Below are 16,506 nucleotides of genomic sequence, written 5' to 3' on the forward strand. Positions count from 1 at the left end.
GACCACTTACACAGAGAAAGAAGGAGTCTCCTCTACACCTTGATCTGAGAGCGGATGGGCTTTTAGCTCAAAGTGTAGCGGCTCCTGCCCTAAGCTCCAGAGGTCCTGTGTTCAAGTCCTCACCTCCAGCCAGCCTTGATTTGCATTCCAGCCATTCCTCCCTGCCAAGGCACCCTCTGGAGTCCAACTGCAGCTGCTTCCGCTCACAGAGCAAGACCGTGGCTGAGCCAGGAACTGAAGCTTCATCTCCTGAGCCCCAGTCTTGTGTCCCCAGCCTCAGGCTCCTGACCTGTCACTCTCACTGTGGCTCTGAGAATAGACTTATAGGGCTGCCCCTGCATATGGCTGTCCAGCTTCCAGGAACGTCAGGAGGCACTGGACGCATCTGAGAAGAAGTGCCGAGTTCCTCATGAGGGAGAGGGGGTCAACCTGCTTCTCCCAAGACCCCACACCTATGTCTCTTCCTGCCCCAGTCTCCCCACCACCTCTTCCTGCCCTCATTCCTCCTAACATCTCCTGCACACAGCTGACCAGCTGATCACTGGCAGTGGGTGGCACGGGAGTGGGGTGGGGGGAGGAGCCGATCTGGTGCTGCCTGTGGGGGCTGAGCAGCCACTAGTTTTTTCTGTGGGTCCTCCAGCCCCAAAGTGCCCACCAAGTCAGTGCCCTTGAGTCTGAGGACAGAATCAGGTCCTTGCCATATAAGGTGTGAGAATTCCCATACAAGCCAGTAGAGGGCAACTTTTGCAGGAAGTTTTCACTACAAAAGTCCAAGGTCTCTTACTTATCTGATACTGTATCTATTGCCTCTTAACCAAAGTACAATTCCATGTATACATAACTCTGGAGAAGTCATCTTCTAACACACCCATGGCCAAAAAATAAGACTCATTGTAGCATGATGCAAGTACCCCTTTTAACTTGCGAAGAAAGTCTGTTGAGGTATTTTCAGGTGGCTGTTCAGAAATTTAACTTCATAATTTCACATCTGGCAGTGTAAGAAAGACCCCACTCATCACACAAGCCTATCACAGGGTGTATCTGAAGCCTAGCATAGTCAGATCGGTAAGGTGTCCTGGCCTTTGGAGTTACCTAGGTATTACTGCAGAATGCATGCATTGCTGTACTGTTGAGCCTGTTTAAAAATAAGACTGGTTGAAAATTGTCCATCAAAACTGTTTTTCAGTGGAAACCTGGGATTTTGAAGGATCAAAACTTTTCACAAGAAGTACATCCTTGCCATAAAAATACAGGCTTTTTCGTCATTTAAAAAAAACATACCCAACACTGAAGTATTTTAACAGAAAATCAATCTATTTCAACTCAACTAGCTGGGCCAGTGCCCAGGTGAAACACAGCCTGACCACGGAGCTTAATCTGACAAAGAAAATTGCGAAGTACATCCTAGAATGTATTTTGTCCTGCCATGTGTTTTAATTAGTATGATATTTGATACTATTTCAAGTGTATCTCACGTAATAGCCCATGGGACCGGCAAGTATAGTGATAAATACTGGGTGGAGTTTACTCCTCTACAGAGGGGTCTGTGCACCTCTTAGGTCCTGTCTAAGGTCTGTTTGGAGGACGTGTGTCAAGCAGAAGCCTTGTGCATGGGGAGCACACAACACCAGTACTCTGAACCCTGCACTGCTTGCCAGCATGTTTACAGGTGAAGTTCAAGACATTGACTTGAAAGCCCTGAGTGGTTTGGAACCTGACTCCAGGAGAGCTGGTGCTCACTGCCACAGCTGTCATCAGGAGACGTGCTTGAAATTGAGCACCTTCCACAGAAACGTGGCAGAAGTGCTGACAGGCCGTTTCCCATGCAGAGTCCTTGGCTTTGGAACTCCTTTACTCCCTTGATCCAAGAGAGGTTGAATTTGTTAACCTTCCAGGCAACTTCAGCAGTCCATCTAATTGCCTAGGCCTTTGGGCAAGACAGGGCTTTCGGAGTGGCCAAGCTTTTAATTACAGCAAGCTACTGAGGGAGCCATTTGGCTTTGGCAGAGGATTTTGGGAAGTATCATTCCCCTCATTTCCCCTGCGCATTCACCTGCCTAGCAAGCTCAAAGAGTGGGTGTCAAGCCCAGGGTTATACACAGGTGCAGCCTGTTACCTAAAATATGGTAAACTCATGGCGGTCAATTACATTCAGTTGTTTTCTCTGATTTAAAACAATGAGCCAAATATTCCCAGTGCTAGCTGGGCGATTGCATTCAGGTCAAGGGGGAAACTTTGTGCTAGTTAGCAGGAGTCGAGGTTAAATATGAACTACATGAAATATACCAGAAGCAAGATGTTCCCCGTTTATAGCAGAGAAGCTTGTGAAAACTTTGGCGGGGGGGATGCTTGATTTAAGGAGCCCTGAATGGGGTCACAGAGACACTGAGCAGGCCAACTGTGTTCCAGAACTGAGTACAAAAGAGATGTCCTCTAGAAGCAACCTATACTGCCAAGTGTTCAGTTTCTGGTTTAAAGGGCCCAGGGCTGCCACTGTTGCCACAGTGGTGGTGGCAGAGGCTAGGAGCCCCAAGCCCTTTTTGAATCGCTGGGCCCTGAGGCATCTGTCTCAGTTGCCCCCTCCCATGTCAGTGGGCTTGTTCACAACACCCTGAGATGAGGCAGTATTGTTATCCTCATTTTACAAATGGGGAACTGATACACAGAGCCACTAAGGTCAAAAGAACCCACTAATTTTGGGTATCCAATCTGGGACACAAAGGACCTGATTTTTCAGAGTCTTTAGCTTTCAGGAGCACTTGAGCTGTTCAAAGCAGAGCGGCCAGTGACTTCAGCCCTTTTGCAGATCAGATCGCAGAGTCTCAAGCCCCAGAAACTGAGGAACACATCAAGCGTAGAAAATGTCAGCCCAAAAGATTAAAACTTTGGCAAAGTTAGAAGCAGTTGAACATAGGCTCTTCAAATGGGAAGAATTTGTCAAACTTAATAATAGGCGATGCTACCAGCCAGGCTATAAATACATTTTTGCAATATTCCCCCACCTCTGAATATAGTGTAGAACACAACCAGACCAAAGCAGCTCTGGTCAGTGCAGTCAATGTTGCTCTTCCCAAACTGGCCTATAAGCAGTGCGAAGATGCTTTGTCATGAACTGAGATTTTCCATCTCATCCTCAAAAGCAGGGTGACATTATTATTATTATATAATATACTAATAATCAGTTTCCTGTTTCACTTAGACTCATTCAGTTCTGGAGAAACTCGATGACTTCCATGGAGTTAGTCCTCAATTGCACTGGTCATCTAACCTGAGAATTTAACACTGGGACCTAGATGATCAGGTGACGTAAATCAGCCCACCTTCATTGACGGAAGTGGAGCTACACAGATGTACGCTTGTTCAGGACCTAGGAAATTTCCTTTGGGCCCAGTCCTGGGCCATATCTTCAGCTGCTATAAATCTCCTGTCTTCAATAGAGTTTTGCTGATTTACACCCAAAAAAACAAAATCTGGCCCTCTATTTTCAGTTAGACACATGCAGCCCAGGTTACTGCTGTTGTATCATGTAGCTCCCTCCAGGAGCAGAATTCTGTGCTGTACTGTAAGAGCTAGTGATGAAATTCAAATAAGAGCAAGCAGCGGTCCGACCAATCAGGGCATAACGCGAGTGTTCCACTGGGTGGCTACCATGAGGCTGTGTGAGTGGTAATTCTCCTAATGAAAGTTCACACCAGCCCAGTGGGCTCCAGCTAATCAAGTCCTAATGCTGTTCTGTGAAAGTGGAGATGCTTATTAAATTCAGTTCCCTAACCTTGCTCCAAATCTAGACACGCCACCAGTCTGAAACCCAGGTTTTTTGTTATATTTTTTGTCCCCCATCATCTATTGAATTTCCCTAGAGTCTAAAGGGACATTTCTTAAATTTTTACTAACTGATGGCAATTTTGACCTACCAGTGCACAGGAAGTGCCCTTCAAATTCCTTCCTGGCCTCCATACAATCTATTAAGGTTCTTAAGCTGTTCCTTTCCCATAAAACATCTTTTTTAAAACAATGCAAACTTTTCAATTGAAAAAAAAAAGCCATGATTAAGTATTCCAAAATAGGCAGCTTATTGCCTGAGCGCCATAAAACATGCTGCATGATTTAATACACTCCCCAAGAATGTGCTGTTTTTCATTTCTGCACAATCAAAATCTAAATCTCTCTCACTCTCTCCTGCCTGAGCTGGAAATGGTTTTATATCCCAGCTTGCTTTAAATTACACACATCAAGCTTATAATGGGACATGGCCAGTTTGGTTGCCAAAACCTGCTCAGTTAGATCATCTATTAAACTGTATTTATTTTTTATGACAAACAAGAAAAATGACAAAACAGCTACTGAACTCCTGTTAATGAGGGCCAAATGCCTCCCTGGGCACCATTCATATTATGCTCGTTTGTACAGTAGCTGAGTTAACTTCCTCCTCTTCAGGAGTGCCTCCTCTACCAACAAGGAGTTGAGGAAAAAGCTGGAGGTTGGAACCAGCATCAAAGTCCCCAGGAGTTAAGGCTGTTGCTCATGCGGTCGACAGCTGGGATCAAAACTTTCATCCTGCTGAACTCAAGCTGGAGAAGGGGGACATGCTGGGGGGCGGGGAAGGACAGAGTTTCAAGTAATGACAAAGGAGATCCCCATGCTTTATGAGTGGCTCCTTCCTTTGAAGCAGAGCATGGGGGTGGGTCATTTATGAAACTGCTCTGAATAGATCCTGAGAGGAACTGGTCAGCAGGTAAAGTAAAAGCAGCAAAGGCCAAAGCCTGCCTTGGTATACCAGTGCTTTCCCAACTCCATGGACAAAGATCATGGCCTGGCCCGTAAGGGGCACCCGTGGTGTAGAAGATGGCGGGGGGCCCAGCATATTGGAGAGGAGTTGCAAGGTCAATGGAAGGTTCTTTTGTCAGACCCGCTGCATCGACACCAGGTGCTAGATTGATCTGGGGATGGCGCTCAGGGTGTAAAAATGTGTCAGTCATGAATGCCATTCTGAGCTGATCTCATGTCTAAGGGCAGGCCATGTTCAAATCTTTTCTCACATGATCCTGAAATAACAGGTTGCCCAGCGAGTCGGCTGGAGGACAACATGACAGTGTCAGGAGGAAGATGGGTCCTTTTAGGTAAGGACCCTCGCGACAGAGAGGCAGGAGGGGCTGGATTAAGAAAGGGGCTTTAGGGGCTGCAGACCAGGGCTCAGGGTAAAGGGGAGGAGCCCCCACAAATAGATTTCTCGGCTACCAAAAGTGCACTTCTTTCTGCAGGGCCCCCATAGCCTGGGGTTGGGGTTACAGCAGCTAAAAACCCTGAATTCTGGCCCTGCCTGGTGGGGAACGAGGCGTCATAGGATCCCATTCTTCTCACTGCCTCCACTGGTCTGGAGCAACTGTCTGAACCTCCTTCCACCTGCATCCTTCCATTGTCTACAGGCTCTACCCTTGCAGCTCCCATGGGTGGCAAATCATGGCCAATGGGTGCCTGCAGGCAAGTGCAGGGCAGGGCAGGGCACAGAGCCACCTACCCCTGACCTCCTTTTCCCAGGGCCAGAACCACTAAAGGGGAGCTGCCCAAGTTAGCACCCTGCACTACAACCCCCCTGCACAAGCCCTGATCCCCTCTCTGACCTGTCTCCTGCTCAGCCCCACACCCCGGCCCTGAGTTCCTTCTGTACCCTCCCTCCTGCCCAGACCATGGTCCCCACCCAAGCCTCCAGCCCTGAAGCCCCTTCTGCACCCTAATGTCCACTCAGAGGCTGCACCCTTACTTTCTGTCATGATTCCTTCCCTGCAGCCTAACACCCCACCAGACCCTGCCTCCACAAACCACCTCCTGCACTGAGCTCCCTCCTATACATTAACTCCCACTCGGACCTTGCACTTCCATTTCCATCTCTTGCCCTGAGTCCCCCCTGTACACCCAACTTTTGCCTCGACCCCCTCCTGCACTCTGACCCTATCATTTTGGCTTCACTCCAGAACCTAGAGGTCCCCACAAAATCTACCAGCCCCAGGCAAGTTATTCCAGCCACGGATGCAGGTGATCTGGGTTTAACTCCCGCTCTGGCACACAGAAGGATGGATGGTCTGTTAGTTAGCAGGTTAGTCTGGTATTTGAGAAACTCACATTTAATTTCTTGCTCTGTTATAGACTCTCCCCTTGTGGATTACTGCTCTCCACTGCCAAGAGTCCTGGGCGTGGTTCTCCCAAGCATCAACACCAATGCCACATTTTTTCATGTGTGCCTTCAGCATGTCCTTAAATTGCTGAGTCTTGAATGCAGATTGCCTACCATTACACAATAGGACAAGGCGCTATAAGTTCTTTGGAGAAGGACCTGTCTAATGCGCTCTATCTATACAGTGCCTAGCACAATCGGAGTCATTTCTGGTCTGGTGCCTCCAAACATCACTGTAATAAAACATAAAAATGCATAACCAGTAATTCACATGGGCCGTGTCTACACAAGCCCCAAACTTCGAAATGGCCACGCAGATGGCCATTTCGAAGTTTACTAATGAAGCGCTGAAATGTATATTCAGCGCTTCATTAGCATGCGGGCGGCCGCGGCACTTCGAAATTGACGCGCCTCACTGCTGCGCGTCTCATCCCGACGGGGCTCCTTTTTGAAAGGACCCCACCTACTTCGAAGTCCCCTTATTCCCATCTGCTCATAGGAGTAAGGGGACTTCGAAGTAGGCGGGGGTCCTTTCGAAAAGGAGCCCCATCGGGACGAGACGCGCAGCAGCGAGGCACGTCAATTTCGAAGTGCCGCGGCCGCCCGCATGCTAATGTAACGCTGAATATGCATTTCAGCGCTTCATTAGTAAACTTCGAAATGGCCATTTGCGTGGCCATTTCGAAGTTTGGGGTTCGTGTAGATGTAGCCATGATGATTTTGATCAGTTTATAGAATTCCTGTGAACAGACTGCAATTTGCTCAAAGCTAGATTTTGAAACTCTCTAGATAATTTGTTAGTAATTCTGAATCTGTAGACTGCATACAAAGAAAACCATCTGAATTCCAAATACTCTGAATTAACTGAACTGGCAAATTTCTGTTCCTTTTGGCTCTTACAACCACATTTAGTTAGGACTAGTTCAAAACTTTCCATAAAAACTGAAGATTTTTTTTCGAAAGTATCTATTTTCTGTTAAAAAAATCAAATTTTTAATTTAAAAACCCACAACTTCTGAAAACCAAAAAAACTTCTGGTGTTTGGCCAAACACAAAATAGTCAGTTGCAATATACTGCCACAGGGTCCCAAAGGAGCTGTGAATTTGTTACCCAATGTCCCCATGGTGCTCCATAACCCGCACTCCCTCACCAAGTTACGTCTCCCATGATACAACATCACCAGAGACTCCCATGATGCACCACTTCTCAACAAGGGGAAAGTCTATAATTCATGATAAATGTAGTCCAACCAGAAAGCTTGATGTATAGAAGACAATGGGAGAATGAGGGAGTCAAACTACAACTCCCAGAAGGCACTGTCGAGACCATCCCTGATGTCTGTCTAACCTGCTGTTATATATCTCCAATGATGGAGATTCCACAACCTCCCTCGGCAATTTATTCCAGTGTTTAACTACCCTGACAGTTAGCAAGTTTTTCCTAGTGTCCAGCCTAAACCTCCCTTGCTTCAGTTTAAGCCCATTGTTTTTCATCCTACCATCAGAGGGCAAGGAGAACAATTTTTCTCCTTCCTTCTTGTGACGCTCTTTTAGATACTTGTAAACCACTATCATATCTCAGTCTTCTCTTCTCCAAACCAAACAAGCCCAGTTCTTTCAGTCTTCTTCTCGCATAGTTCAGGTTCTCTTGACCTTTAATAATTCTTGTTGCTCTTCTTTGGATCTTCTCCAGTTTCTCCACATCTTTCTTGAAATGTGGTGCCCAGAACTGAACACAATACTCCAATTGAGGCATGATGACTGGAACCAGTGGGATCCATGACAAACATGAGCTACACATAAGCCGGGCATGAAGTTTCTTAAGTTCTTCCTATTATTGCCTCTAACCACACAGTTTGGCTAGCAAATGGGTCCTGTCTCTGAACATATGCAAACTTAGCCCTTTGATCAGATGCAATTATTCAAAGCAGCTTGCAAATTTTTGTGCTGTTTCTGTGATAGAATTACCCCGGGAGCCTGTGTCTGAAGTAGTCTATGTACACAGTAACACAAGGTTGAGCTGAAAGAATTTGGGATCTCTGTGTTTAGTTCTGGTACAAGACGATGTGGTCAACATAAAACTCACATGACTAAAAGAAATGTGTCCCCGTTCATTCTGTTACATTGCATTCTACACATCACATGCCTCCATCCTTCTGATGGTGTTAAACCAAGTCCATGCACTGCATTGGGGATTACAGTGGATGAAAATCTGCATATGAGTCAACAGTGTGTCCTTGTATCCAAGAAGGCTAATGGCTTATTGGAGTGCAGTAGGAAGAGCATGTTGAGCAGATCTAGAGAGATTATTCCTCTTTATTTGGCACTGGTGAGGCCACATCTGGAGTATTGCATCCAGTTCTGCCCTCCCCCGCCCCCGTATACAAATGATGTGGATGCCTTAGAGTGGGTCCAGTGGAGGGCAATGAAAATAATTAGGGGTCTGGAGCATATGACCTATGAGAAGAGGCTGAGGGATTTGGGCTTATTTAGTTTGCAGAACAGAAGAGGGAGGGGCAATCTGATAGCAGCCTTCAATTTCCTAAAGACAGTTCTAAAATGGATGGAGAGAGGCTGTTCTCAGTAGTGATGGATGGCGGAACAAGGAGCAATGGTCTCAAGTTGCAGTGGGAGAGGTGTAGGTTGGATATTAGGAAAACCTATTTCACCAGGAAGGTGGAGCAGCACTGAAATGCAATACCTAGAGAGGTGGTGGAATCTCCATCCCTAGAGGTTTTTGATTCCTGGCTTGACAAAGTCCTGGGTGGGATGATTGAGTTTGGGTTGATCCTGCTTTGGGCAGGGGGCTGGACTCGATAACCTCCTGAGGTCCCTTCCAGGTCTAGGATTCTACGATTCTACTGTGCAAAGACCCTTCAGAAAAGCCTTCATAATGTGACACCCAGCGTACTCTGCCAAGATACTGGACGTCCTATAGTGCTTTTCTTGACAGACGGGGCTTTCACCATTGTTCCTCACCAAAATTATTGTTAATCATATTATTGAGAAAAAGCTCTCGGCACCAGTTGGCAATCTTAGCTGCCTTTTGCCCTCCACGCCAGAGATGGCTGCATTTCCCATCATTTTGGGAGCTTGTACTATAGAAGAGTAACACAGGTTCTTCTTACTAGCCAAGAAAACTGTGCTGCTCCATTTCACATTTTTTTGTCAGTTTCCACATACTAATACAAGGCTGGTGTGTTTGACTTCAGCGTCTGCAGTACATTGTTTAATTCCCCAAACTCCTATATTTACTGAAATTAAAGCTCCATTTATATGATGGTATTGGTGTTGAAAGCCCTTTCTTTCTTCGTCTTTCTTTCTTTCTTTCGCCTGAAGCTAGCTGACTGTGGTCATACTGAGCAGTGCTTCCTATGCCACTGAAATAATCACTTAGGACATCACATGAATACCCAGACACATGAATAATCAAGCCATGGTTTAATCAAGGTTTAAATAAGGTGTAATCAAAACCTACTATATGCCGTCATTCTTTAAAGGAATTGCAGACCAAGGCTTTGGCTGTGGGTTCGGTTTCTGAGCCCCAGGCGTATGGGAGGAACACAGAGCACATATTATCCTCAGTGAAATTATAAATGAATTAATCATCCATTTTTCTGTGGCGCCAGCTAGGGAAAGACTGGACTGAGTTATCCTTCCCCTCTCCCATCTTGCTTAAAAAGATCACTAGGCACGAACCACAGAGTTAGCAGGATCCTTGGGTAAGGAGCTTATGAATAAACATCTATGCCAGCACTCAGCCATGCCTCAGTCAGGAGGTACTCTGTGTGCCAAACTTGTGGGCCCATGCATGGGCTTGTTGTCATGGGCACAGCCTCATTGGGCAGAATAAGTAGTCATGGAAGCTGGTGGGACACCAGTGGGAGAAATAACTTGGGAGCAGGACAAGCTGAAATCAATTCCCATGCAGGTTGTGAGGCCGTGGAAATTTCCATGATCTCAAGGGTCAGATTGGATTTGGTGGGGAGCAGAAAGAGATGAAAGGGCTTTGGCTAGGCAGAAAGAGCTGTTGTTGCCACAGAAGAAGCAGCCAAACAAAATCGATGCATTAGAGAGACCTACTTCGCCAACCAGCAGCTGAAATGAGCAAAGAGCTGAAACAATCTTCTCTGAATATTTGAATGTGAATTTCGATTCAGCCCTGTTTGCATTTCTTCTGTGAGCCTTTGGACACTTGCAAAGCATGGGGCATCGGCCTACTTCTGCTCCTTTTCAACTCAGAGGGCAAACTGCCTTTGATTTCAACAGTAGCAGAGACAGGCCTAGTCTGAGTGCTTCTGAAAACCCCACCCTTGGGATTTATCATCACAAACACTGCAGACGAATGAGGTATGAAGTGCCTGTCTCTGAATATTTGCCAGAATGGTGTTTAAGATCATACACATATACTGGTAAGAAGTCGATCGCATCTGGGCCAAAGCCTGGTTGGAAAAGGAGGATTGGAGTCAAGAACTTGGTTGTCTGTAAAACTTTGCAAAAGAAATCTAAGAAATGAATATTTATATACTCTTGAAGGGCTTGAAGACCTGACCCTATAGATGAGATTATGGTTAGAAGAAGATATAAGTGACTATAAGATTCACATTTATACTGTCCTGGTCACTTAGGCCAGGTCTACACTAGACCTGAAAGTCAATTTCAGATACGCACTTCTAGCTATGGCAATTGCGCAGCTAGAATTGACATATCAGAAAATGACTTTTGTGACAGTCTCCACTAAGGAAGGTCAACAGGAGCATTTCTCCCATCGACCTCCCTTACTCCTCGCAGTAACAAGGCATAAAGGGGTTGACTGCTGACTCCAGACAGATTGATTTCATGCATCTTTACCAGATGCGTGAAATCGAACTCCAGAAGATCAACCCCGACCAGGTTGATCTTCATGGAAGTGTAGACAAGCCCTCAAATCCCTTGTCACATGAGGCAGAGTTTCTGTTCTTTGACTGGGTTCCTTTCTTGGCTAGCTTATTCAAGATGAAAATTATCCTACAAATTTCCAACACTATAATAAGAATACAGTTTGAAATTGGCATGGTCATTCATGTAGTTAACTTAGGCTGAAGAAGTTACGCATAGGACTGGCTGAAAATTTCCATCAAATCTGTTTTTCAATGCAAAATCAGATTGTTGGCAAATCAAGGTTCATCAGGAGAAGTGTCTGCTTTCTGTGGGAAATTTTGGTATTTTTTGTCATAAAAGTGAACACCCCAAAACTGACAAATTTCAAAAACGCTTTCACAAAAAGCCAAAGCCATTTTAATTCAGAATTATCCGAGCACCTCACAGGTGTTGTGATTTGGGTGTCCCGTGTTCTCATTCTCCTCTATAAACTGGGATCACTGTCTGACTTCCATTTTGTGTGGTAAACTGTGGCCATGAAAATGCCACAGTGCACCACCAAAACTCACAAAGAAGGACGACTATTGTGCACCATGGCTCTGAGTTATTACAGAGAAGTTTTCCCCAGGTGATTGGCTCGTGAGTTTTGCCAAAATACTCATGATCTGACTGATCCCATGTTTGGAGTTAGGAAAAAATGTTTAATTAGTAAGGGTGGGCCAGGATGGCTTCTTCTGCAGTGTGGGGCTTGGGCCACTTGCTGGTTTCAACTGGTCTAAATGGTGGATTCTCCATAACTTACCAGTTTTTATATTTGAGTTCATAGTTGTCAGCAGGTTCCTAGTTCTGAGATTACAATAGTTTAGTTTTTAATTTTTTCCTCAAAACTCAAAACTTTCTATGGAAAACTTTGATTACAATGACAAAAATATTTTCCAAGCAGCTCCAGTTGTGCATCAGCTGAAATGTGCGCTGTATATGCAATTGTAACAATTCAATTAAAAAAAAACCAATCTGAAGACCAAAGGGAATAGACAAATGTATTGCAGAATTTTGCAATCCATTTGGGGATTAAGCTGATTGTTTTGAGTATGTTTTCTATTATGGTTTTAGGGCACAGGAATAAACCCACCCAAAGTTCAAGAAGAATAGTAAATATGGCAGATGACCAGCTTGTCTTAAAAAAGAAATCTTGGGTGAGATTAAGCAGAAAAAAGAATATTATAAGAAATATGAACAGATAACTAGGGAGGAGTACGAAAATATTGCTTAAGCATGGTCAGTTCTAATCAGAAAGGCCACAATGTAACTGGAGTTGCAGCTGGCAAGAGATGTGAAGTATAATAAGAAGGGGTTCTACTGGTATGTTAGGAACAAGAAGAAGGTCAGGGAAGGTGTGGGACCAGTATTGGATGGGGAAGTCAACCTACAGACGGAGGATGTGGAAAAAAGTGAAGTACTCAAGGCTTTTTTTTTGCATCTGTTTTCACAGAGAAGGTCAGCTCCCAGCCTGCTGCACTGGGCAACACAGAACGGGAAGGAGGTGGGCAGCCTTCAATAGTGAACAACAGATTAAGGACCATTTAGAAAAGGTGGACATGTGCATGGGGCCAGATCTAATGCATCTGAGGTGTGGAGAAAGTTGGCCGATGTGATTGCAGTGCCATTGGCCATTATCTTTGCAAGCTCTTGGAGATCAGGGCAGGTCCTGGATGATTGGAAAAAGGCAACTGTAGTGACCATCTTTTAAAAAGGTATGAAGGAAGATCCAGGGAACTACACACTGATCAGCCTCACCTCAGTCCCTGGAAAAATCATGGAGCAGTTCCTCAAAGAATCCATTTTGAAACACTTGGAGGAGAGGAAGATGATCTGGGATAGTCAGCATAGAGTCATCAAGGGCAAATAATGCCTGACCATCCTAGCTGCCTTCTATGATGAAATTACTGGCTCTGTGGGATATGTGGAAAGTGGTAGATGTGATATACCTTGACTTAAGCAAAGGTTTTGATACTGTCTGCCACAGCATTCTTGCCGAGAAATATAGTTTGAAAGAATGGATTATAAGGTGGACAGAAAACTGGTTAGATCATTGGCCTCAACATGATCAACAACACGATGTCTAGTTGGCATCCAGTATCAAGCAGAGTGCTGAGGAGTTGGTCCTGGGGCATTCGATGTCATTCTTAATGATCTGGATGATAGGCTGGCTTGCACTCTCAGCAAATTCATATATGATACTAAGCTGAGGGGAGAGACAGTGCAGTGAAGATGGAGCTAGGCTAGTCTCATATGAAAGATGACTGAACAAGGAGCAAAGGTCTCAAGTAGCAATGTGGGAGGTCTAAGGTGGATATTAGGAAAAGCTCTTTCACTAGGAGAACGGTGAAACTCTGGAATGATTTACCAATGGAGGTGGTAGAATTTCTATCCTTAGAGGTTTTTAAGGTCAAGCTTGTCAAAGCTCTGGCTGGACGAATCATGTTTTGAGCAGGGGGTTGGACTAGATGACTTTCTGTGGTGTCTTCCAACCCTTATCTTCTGTGGTTCTATGGTTTGCAGGGCAACCAGGTGCGCAGTCCAGAATTTTGGAAGAAGGCTATAAAAGTCACCAGTGCCGAGTAAGACAGTGGCAAGGAAGAAGACAAAGCTATTATTCACTGTGAGCTATTCACTCAGCTCTAGCTGAAAATTGCAGATCATCTGCAAGAGGAAGAAACAAGGGGCACGGAAGTTTCACCAGCTAGAGGGACTTCCTGAAACCTTAGGCATGGAAGAAGGACATTAGCAGGTGAGGCCGTGATTGTGTCAGTGAGCAAACGTGTGTAAACAAAGGTAAATATTTTTGTCACCAGTGACATTATTATTGTTAATTACTTACCTTCTGCAAATGGAACTCCTCTGTTGGAATTAAAAATGTTTAATACATGTTGCATATGTTTTCCATTCTGTAGTTTGCAACTGAGCCAGTCACAGAAGGAGACAGCTGGTGTCTTTAACTATATGACTACTTTGATTACACTACTGAATAGAAAATGGTTTGCCTTTGTAATAGTAGCACCATCCTTGGGAGCCGGTGAGATTTTAAGTGACTGAATGAAACATAGTTTCAAAACTTGACCCCAGTAGAAGCCAATCATATCATTCTTCCTTGGGCCATTTCTAGGACTCTCCAAAGACGTTATAAACATAAACTCTCTCTGTTCACATCCTTTAATTTATTGTCTGACTTGAAGAGAGTTTATGGGAGTTAGTTCACTGCAAGCTCTCCTTCTGCAACGCTCGCTCAGAGCAGAGAGAAGTTCCCTTCCCCTTAAATTTCAAAGTGACTCTGTCTGTCTTCCAACCACTCAAAAGTTTTATTGTATTGTATTGTACTTCCTTTAGAAGGGCAAGAAACTGGGGAATGGGAGTAGCCTTGGAGTCCTAATGTCTCAGGCAAGAAATGTAACGAGGTTATAAAATCCTGAACATTAATACTAGAGGTGACTGAAAATTTTTCTTCCAACCTTGTCATTCTCTCTCTCTCTCTCTCTCTCACACACACACACACACACACACACACACAAAAGCTGGTAGAAGTAATTTCTTTGAAAATAAGTGAAAAATGGCTAAGCTTTTTCTCAATGATTATATTTTTCAAAAACGAAGAAAGAGGAAGGCTGGAGTGAGGGCTTGGGGGTGAGGAGGGACAGGGGGTGGGTGGGGGCTAAAGCGGGGGGCTCAAAGCAAGGGGGTGGGGTGCAGAAGTCAAGGCACGTGGGAGGTAAGGAAGTCAGGATGGGATCTCAGGACAGGGGACTGAGAGGCCAGGGACGGGGGCACCATGGCCACCGGGGGCTGTGAGGGTGATGCTGCTGCTGCAGCAGCTTCTCCAAGGGGGCCGGGGCAGCACTGCCCAGCCAGCAGCTCCTCCCGGGAGGGAGGTATCTGTGGCTGTGTTCTTGTTTGGTGGGGGCTGGGGTTCTGTGCGGCAGCCCTGGCCTCCAGCTGCCCCCCAGCCTGCAGCCTGTGGAGGGGTGTCAGCACTCCGAGGTCTGACCCCAGCTTCCAGCTGCCTCCCGACCCTGCAGTGTGCTTTGGGGGCCACCCCCAGCTTTCACTGCTCTCCATCCTGCAACCTGTTGGGTGGGGTGCTCCAGAGGCTGTCCAGGCTCCAGGAGCTTTCCCCCACCTCCAATGCCCCCTGCTGCCTCCAGGCTGTCTGTGGGGGCCCAGCCTCTGTGCATGACACCCCCTCCTGGTTCTGGGAGCTGCCCCCAGCCTCCAGTGGGCTTCCCCTCCCCTGCAGACTATAGGCTGTCTGGGGGGGGGCAGTGTCTGGGGGGCTGCTCCCCTCCAACAGCCCCCGATGGCCTGCAGACTGTCTGGGTAGGGAGCGAGGCTATGGGGGGTGGCCCTGCCCTCCCACAGCCCCTCCACCTGGTACAGGGAGCCAGGCTCTGGGGGCTGCCCCTGTCCAACTGTCCCCAAGTGGCCAGCTGCCCCAGGGCTCAGTGATTGAACAAGACCCCGTGCAGCAGCAGGCCCTTAAATGACTGAGGAAGCCCCATGCAGCACACTCCGGGTCCCATCCCCACCACTTCTGCCTGTGGCCTACCCCTTCTGGGGGCATGGAGCTAGACCCCCTTCCACCTTGGCCAGGGGCCCAGCATGTCTTCCCACAGCCTTGCCTACACCCCTCTCCACTGTAACAGGGTCAGCCCAGCAGACCCCAGGGGGAAGGGGGAAAGGCAGCCCAGGGCCCAGCCTGGGCTAGGGGAAGAACACAGAGAACTAATTAAGCTCCCAGGTGGAGGGAGTAGGGTGTGGCAGCCCACACTCAATTAACAGGGACCAGCTGAGCTGACTGCTGGAAGGCATAAAAGCAGTAGAGGCCAGCAGAGCTGGGGAGGTGAATGAGAGAGGTGGGGGGAGTGTGGGAGACAGTACGAGGAAAATAAGGAATAGCCAGAGCACATCAGGAGAGGGAGAGTGCCTCTTCCCCCCAGCCAGGGCTGACTGCCCTGCTAGGGAAGGACAAGGTAGTGTGGCTGCCCCGATGAGAACAGCTGGGAGAGCTGAAGCCTGCTCCCTCCAGCTCAAGGGGCAGAGCCAAAGGGCTTGAGGCACCCCATTATGAACAGAGCTTCACCACACAGCGATCCAGAGCAGTAGTTGCTAACCTATTTTCATTTGCAGACCCCTAAAAAATTTCAAATGGAGGTGCAGATGCCTTTGGAGCACAGGTAGAAAACCGCTAACCTATGGTAACTATTTGCAGACCCTTCCACATAATCTACTGACCCCCAGGGATCCATGGACCACAGGTTGAGAACCACTTAGCTACAGAATCAATAGTTACTTAGGCCACGTCTACGCTACAAGTTCTATGCCATGCTGTTGTAATTCAGACACTCGCTGCAGCGATGGAAGGAGGTGTTTGGCTTTGTTTTGTTTTATTTCAATCAAGGTAGTTAATCCACCCCTCTAAG

At 46.6% G+C, this 16,506-nt stretch overlaps 1 protein-coding gene across 1 annotated transcript in view; it reads left to right on the forward strand.

Annotated features, from left to right (window-relative positions):
• The window catches only part of LOC142023740 (heparan sulfate glucosamine 3-O-sulfotransferase 3A1-like), a 196,487-nt gene extending 182,481 nt beyond the window's left edge, over window positions 1-14,006 (forward strand). The window contains exon 4 of the mRNA XM_075015012.1: window positions 13,595-14,006. The gene's annotated coding sequence lies outside the window, so the exon portion shown is untranslated. The remainder of the gene's footprint in view (window positions 1-13,594) is intronic.
• Window positions 14,007-16,506: the final 2,500 nt, after the last annotated feature.

This window comes from Carettochelys insculpta, chromosome 20 (assembly GCF_033958435.1).
Source record: "Carettochelys insculpta isolate YL-2023 chromosome 20, ASM3395843v1, whole genome shotgun sequence".
Taxonomy (NCBI): domain Eukaryota; kingdom Metazoa; phylum Chordata; order Testudines; family Carettochelyidae; genus Carettochelys; species Carettochelys insculpta.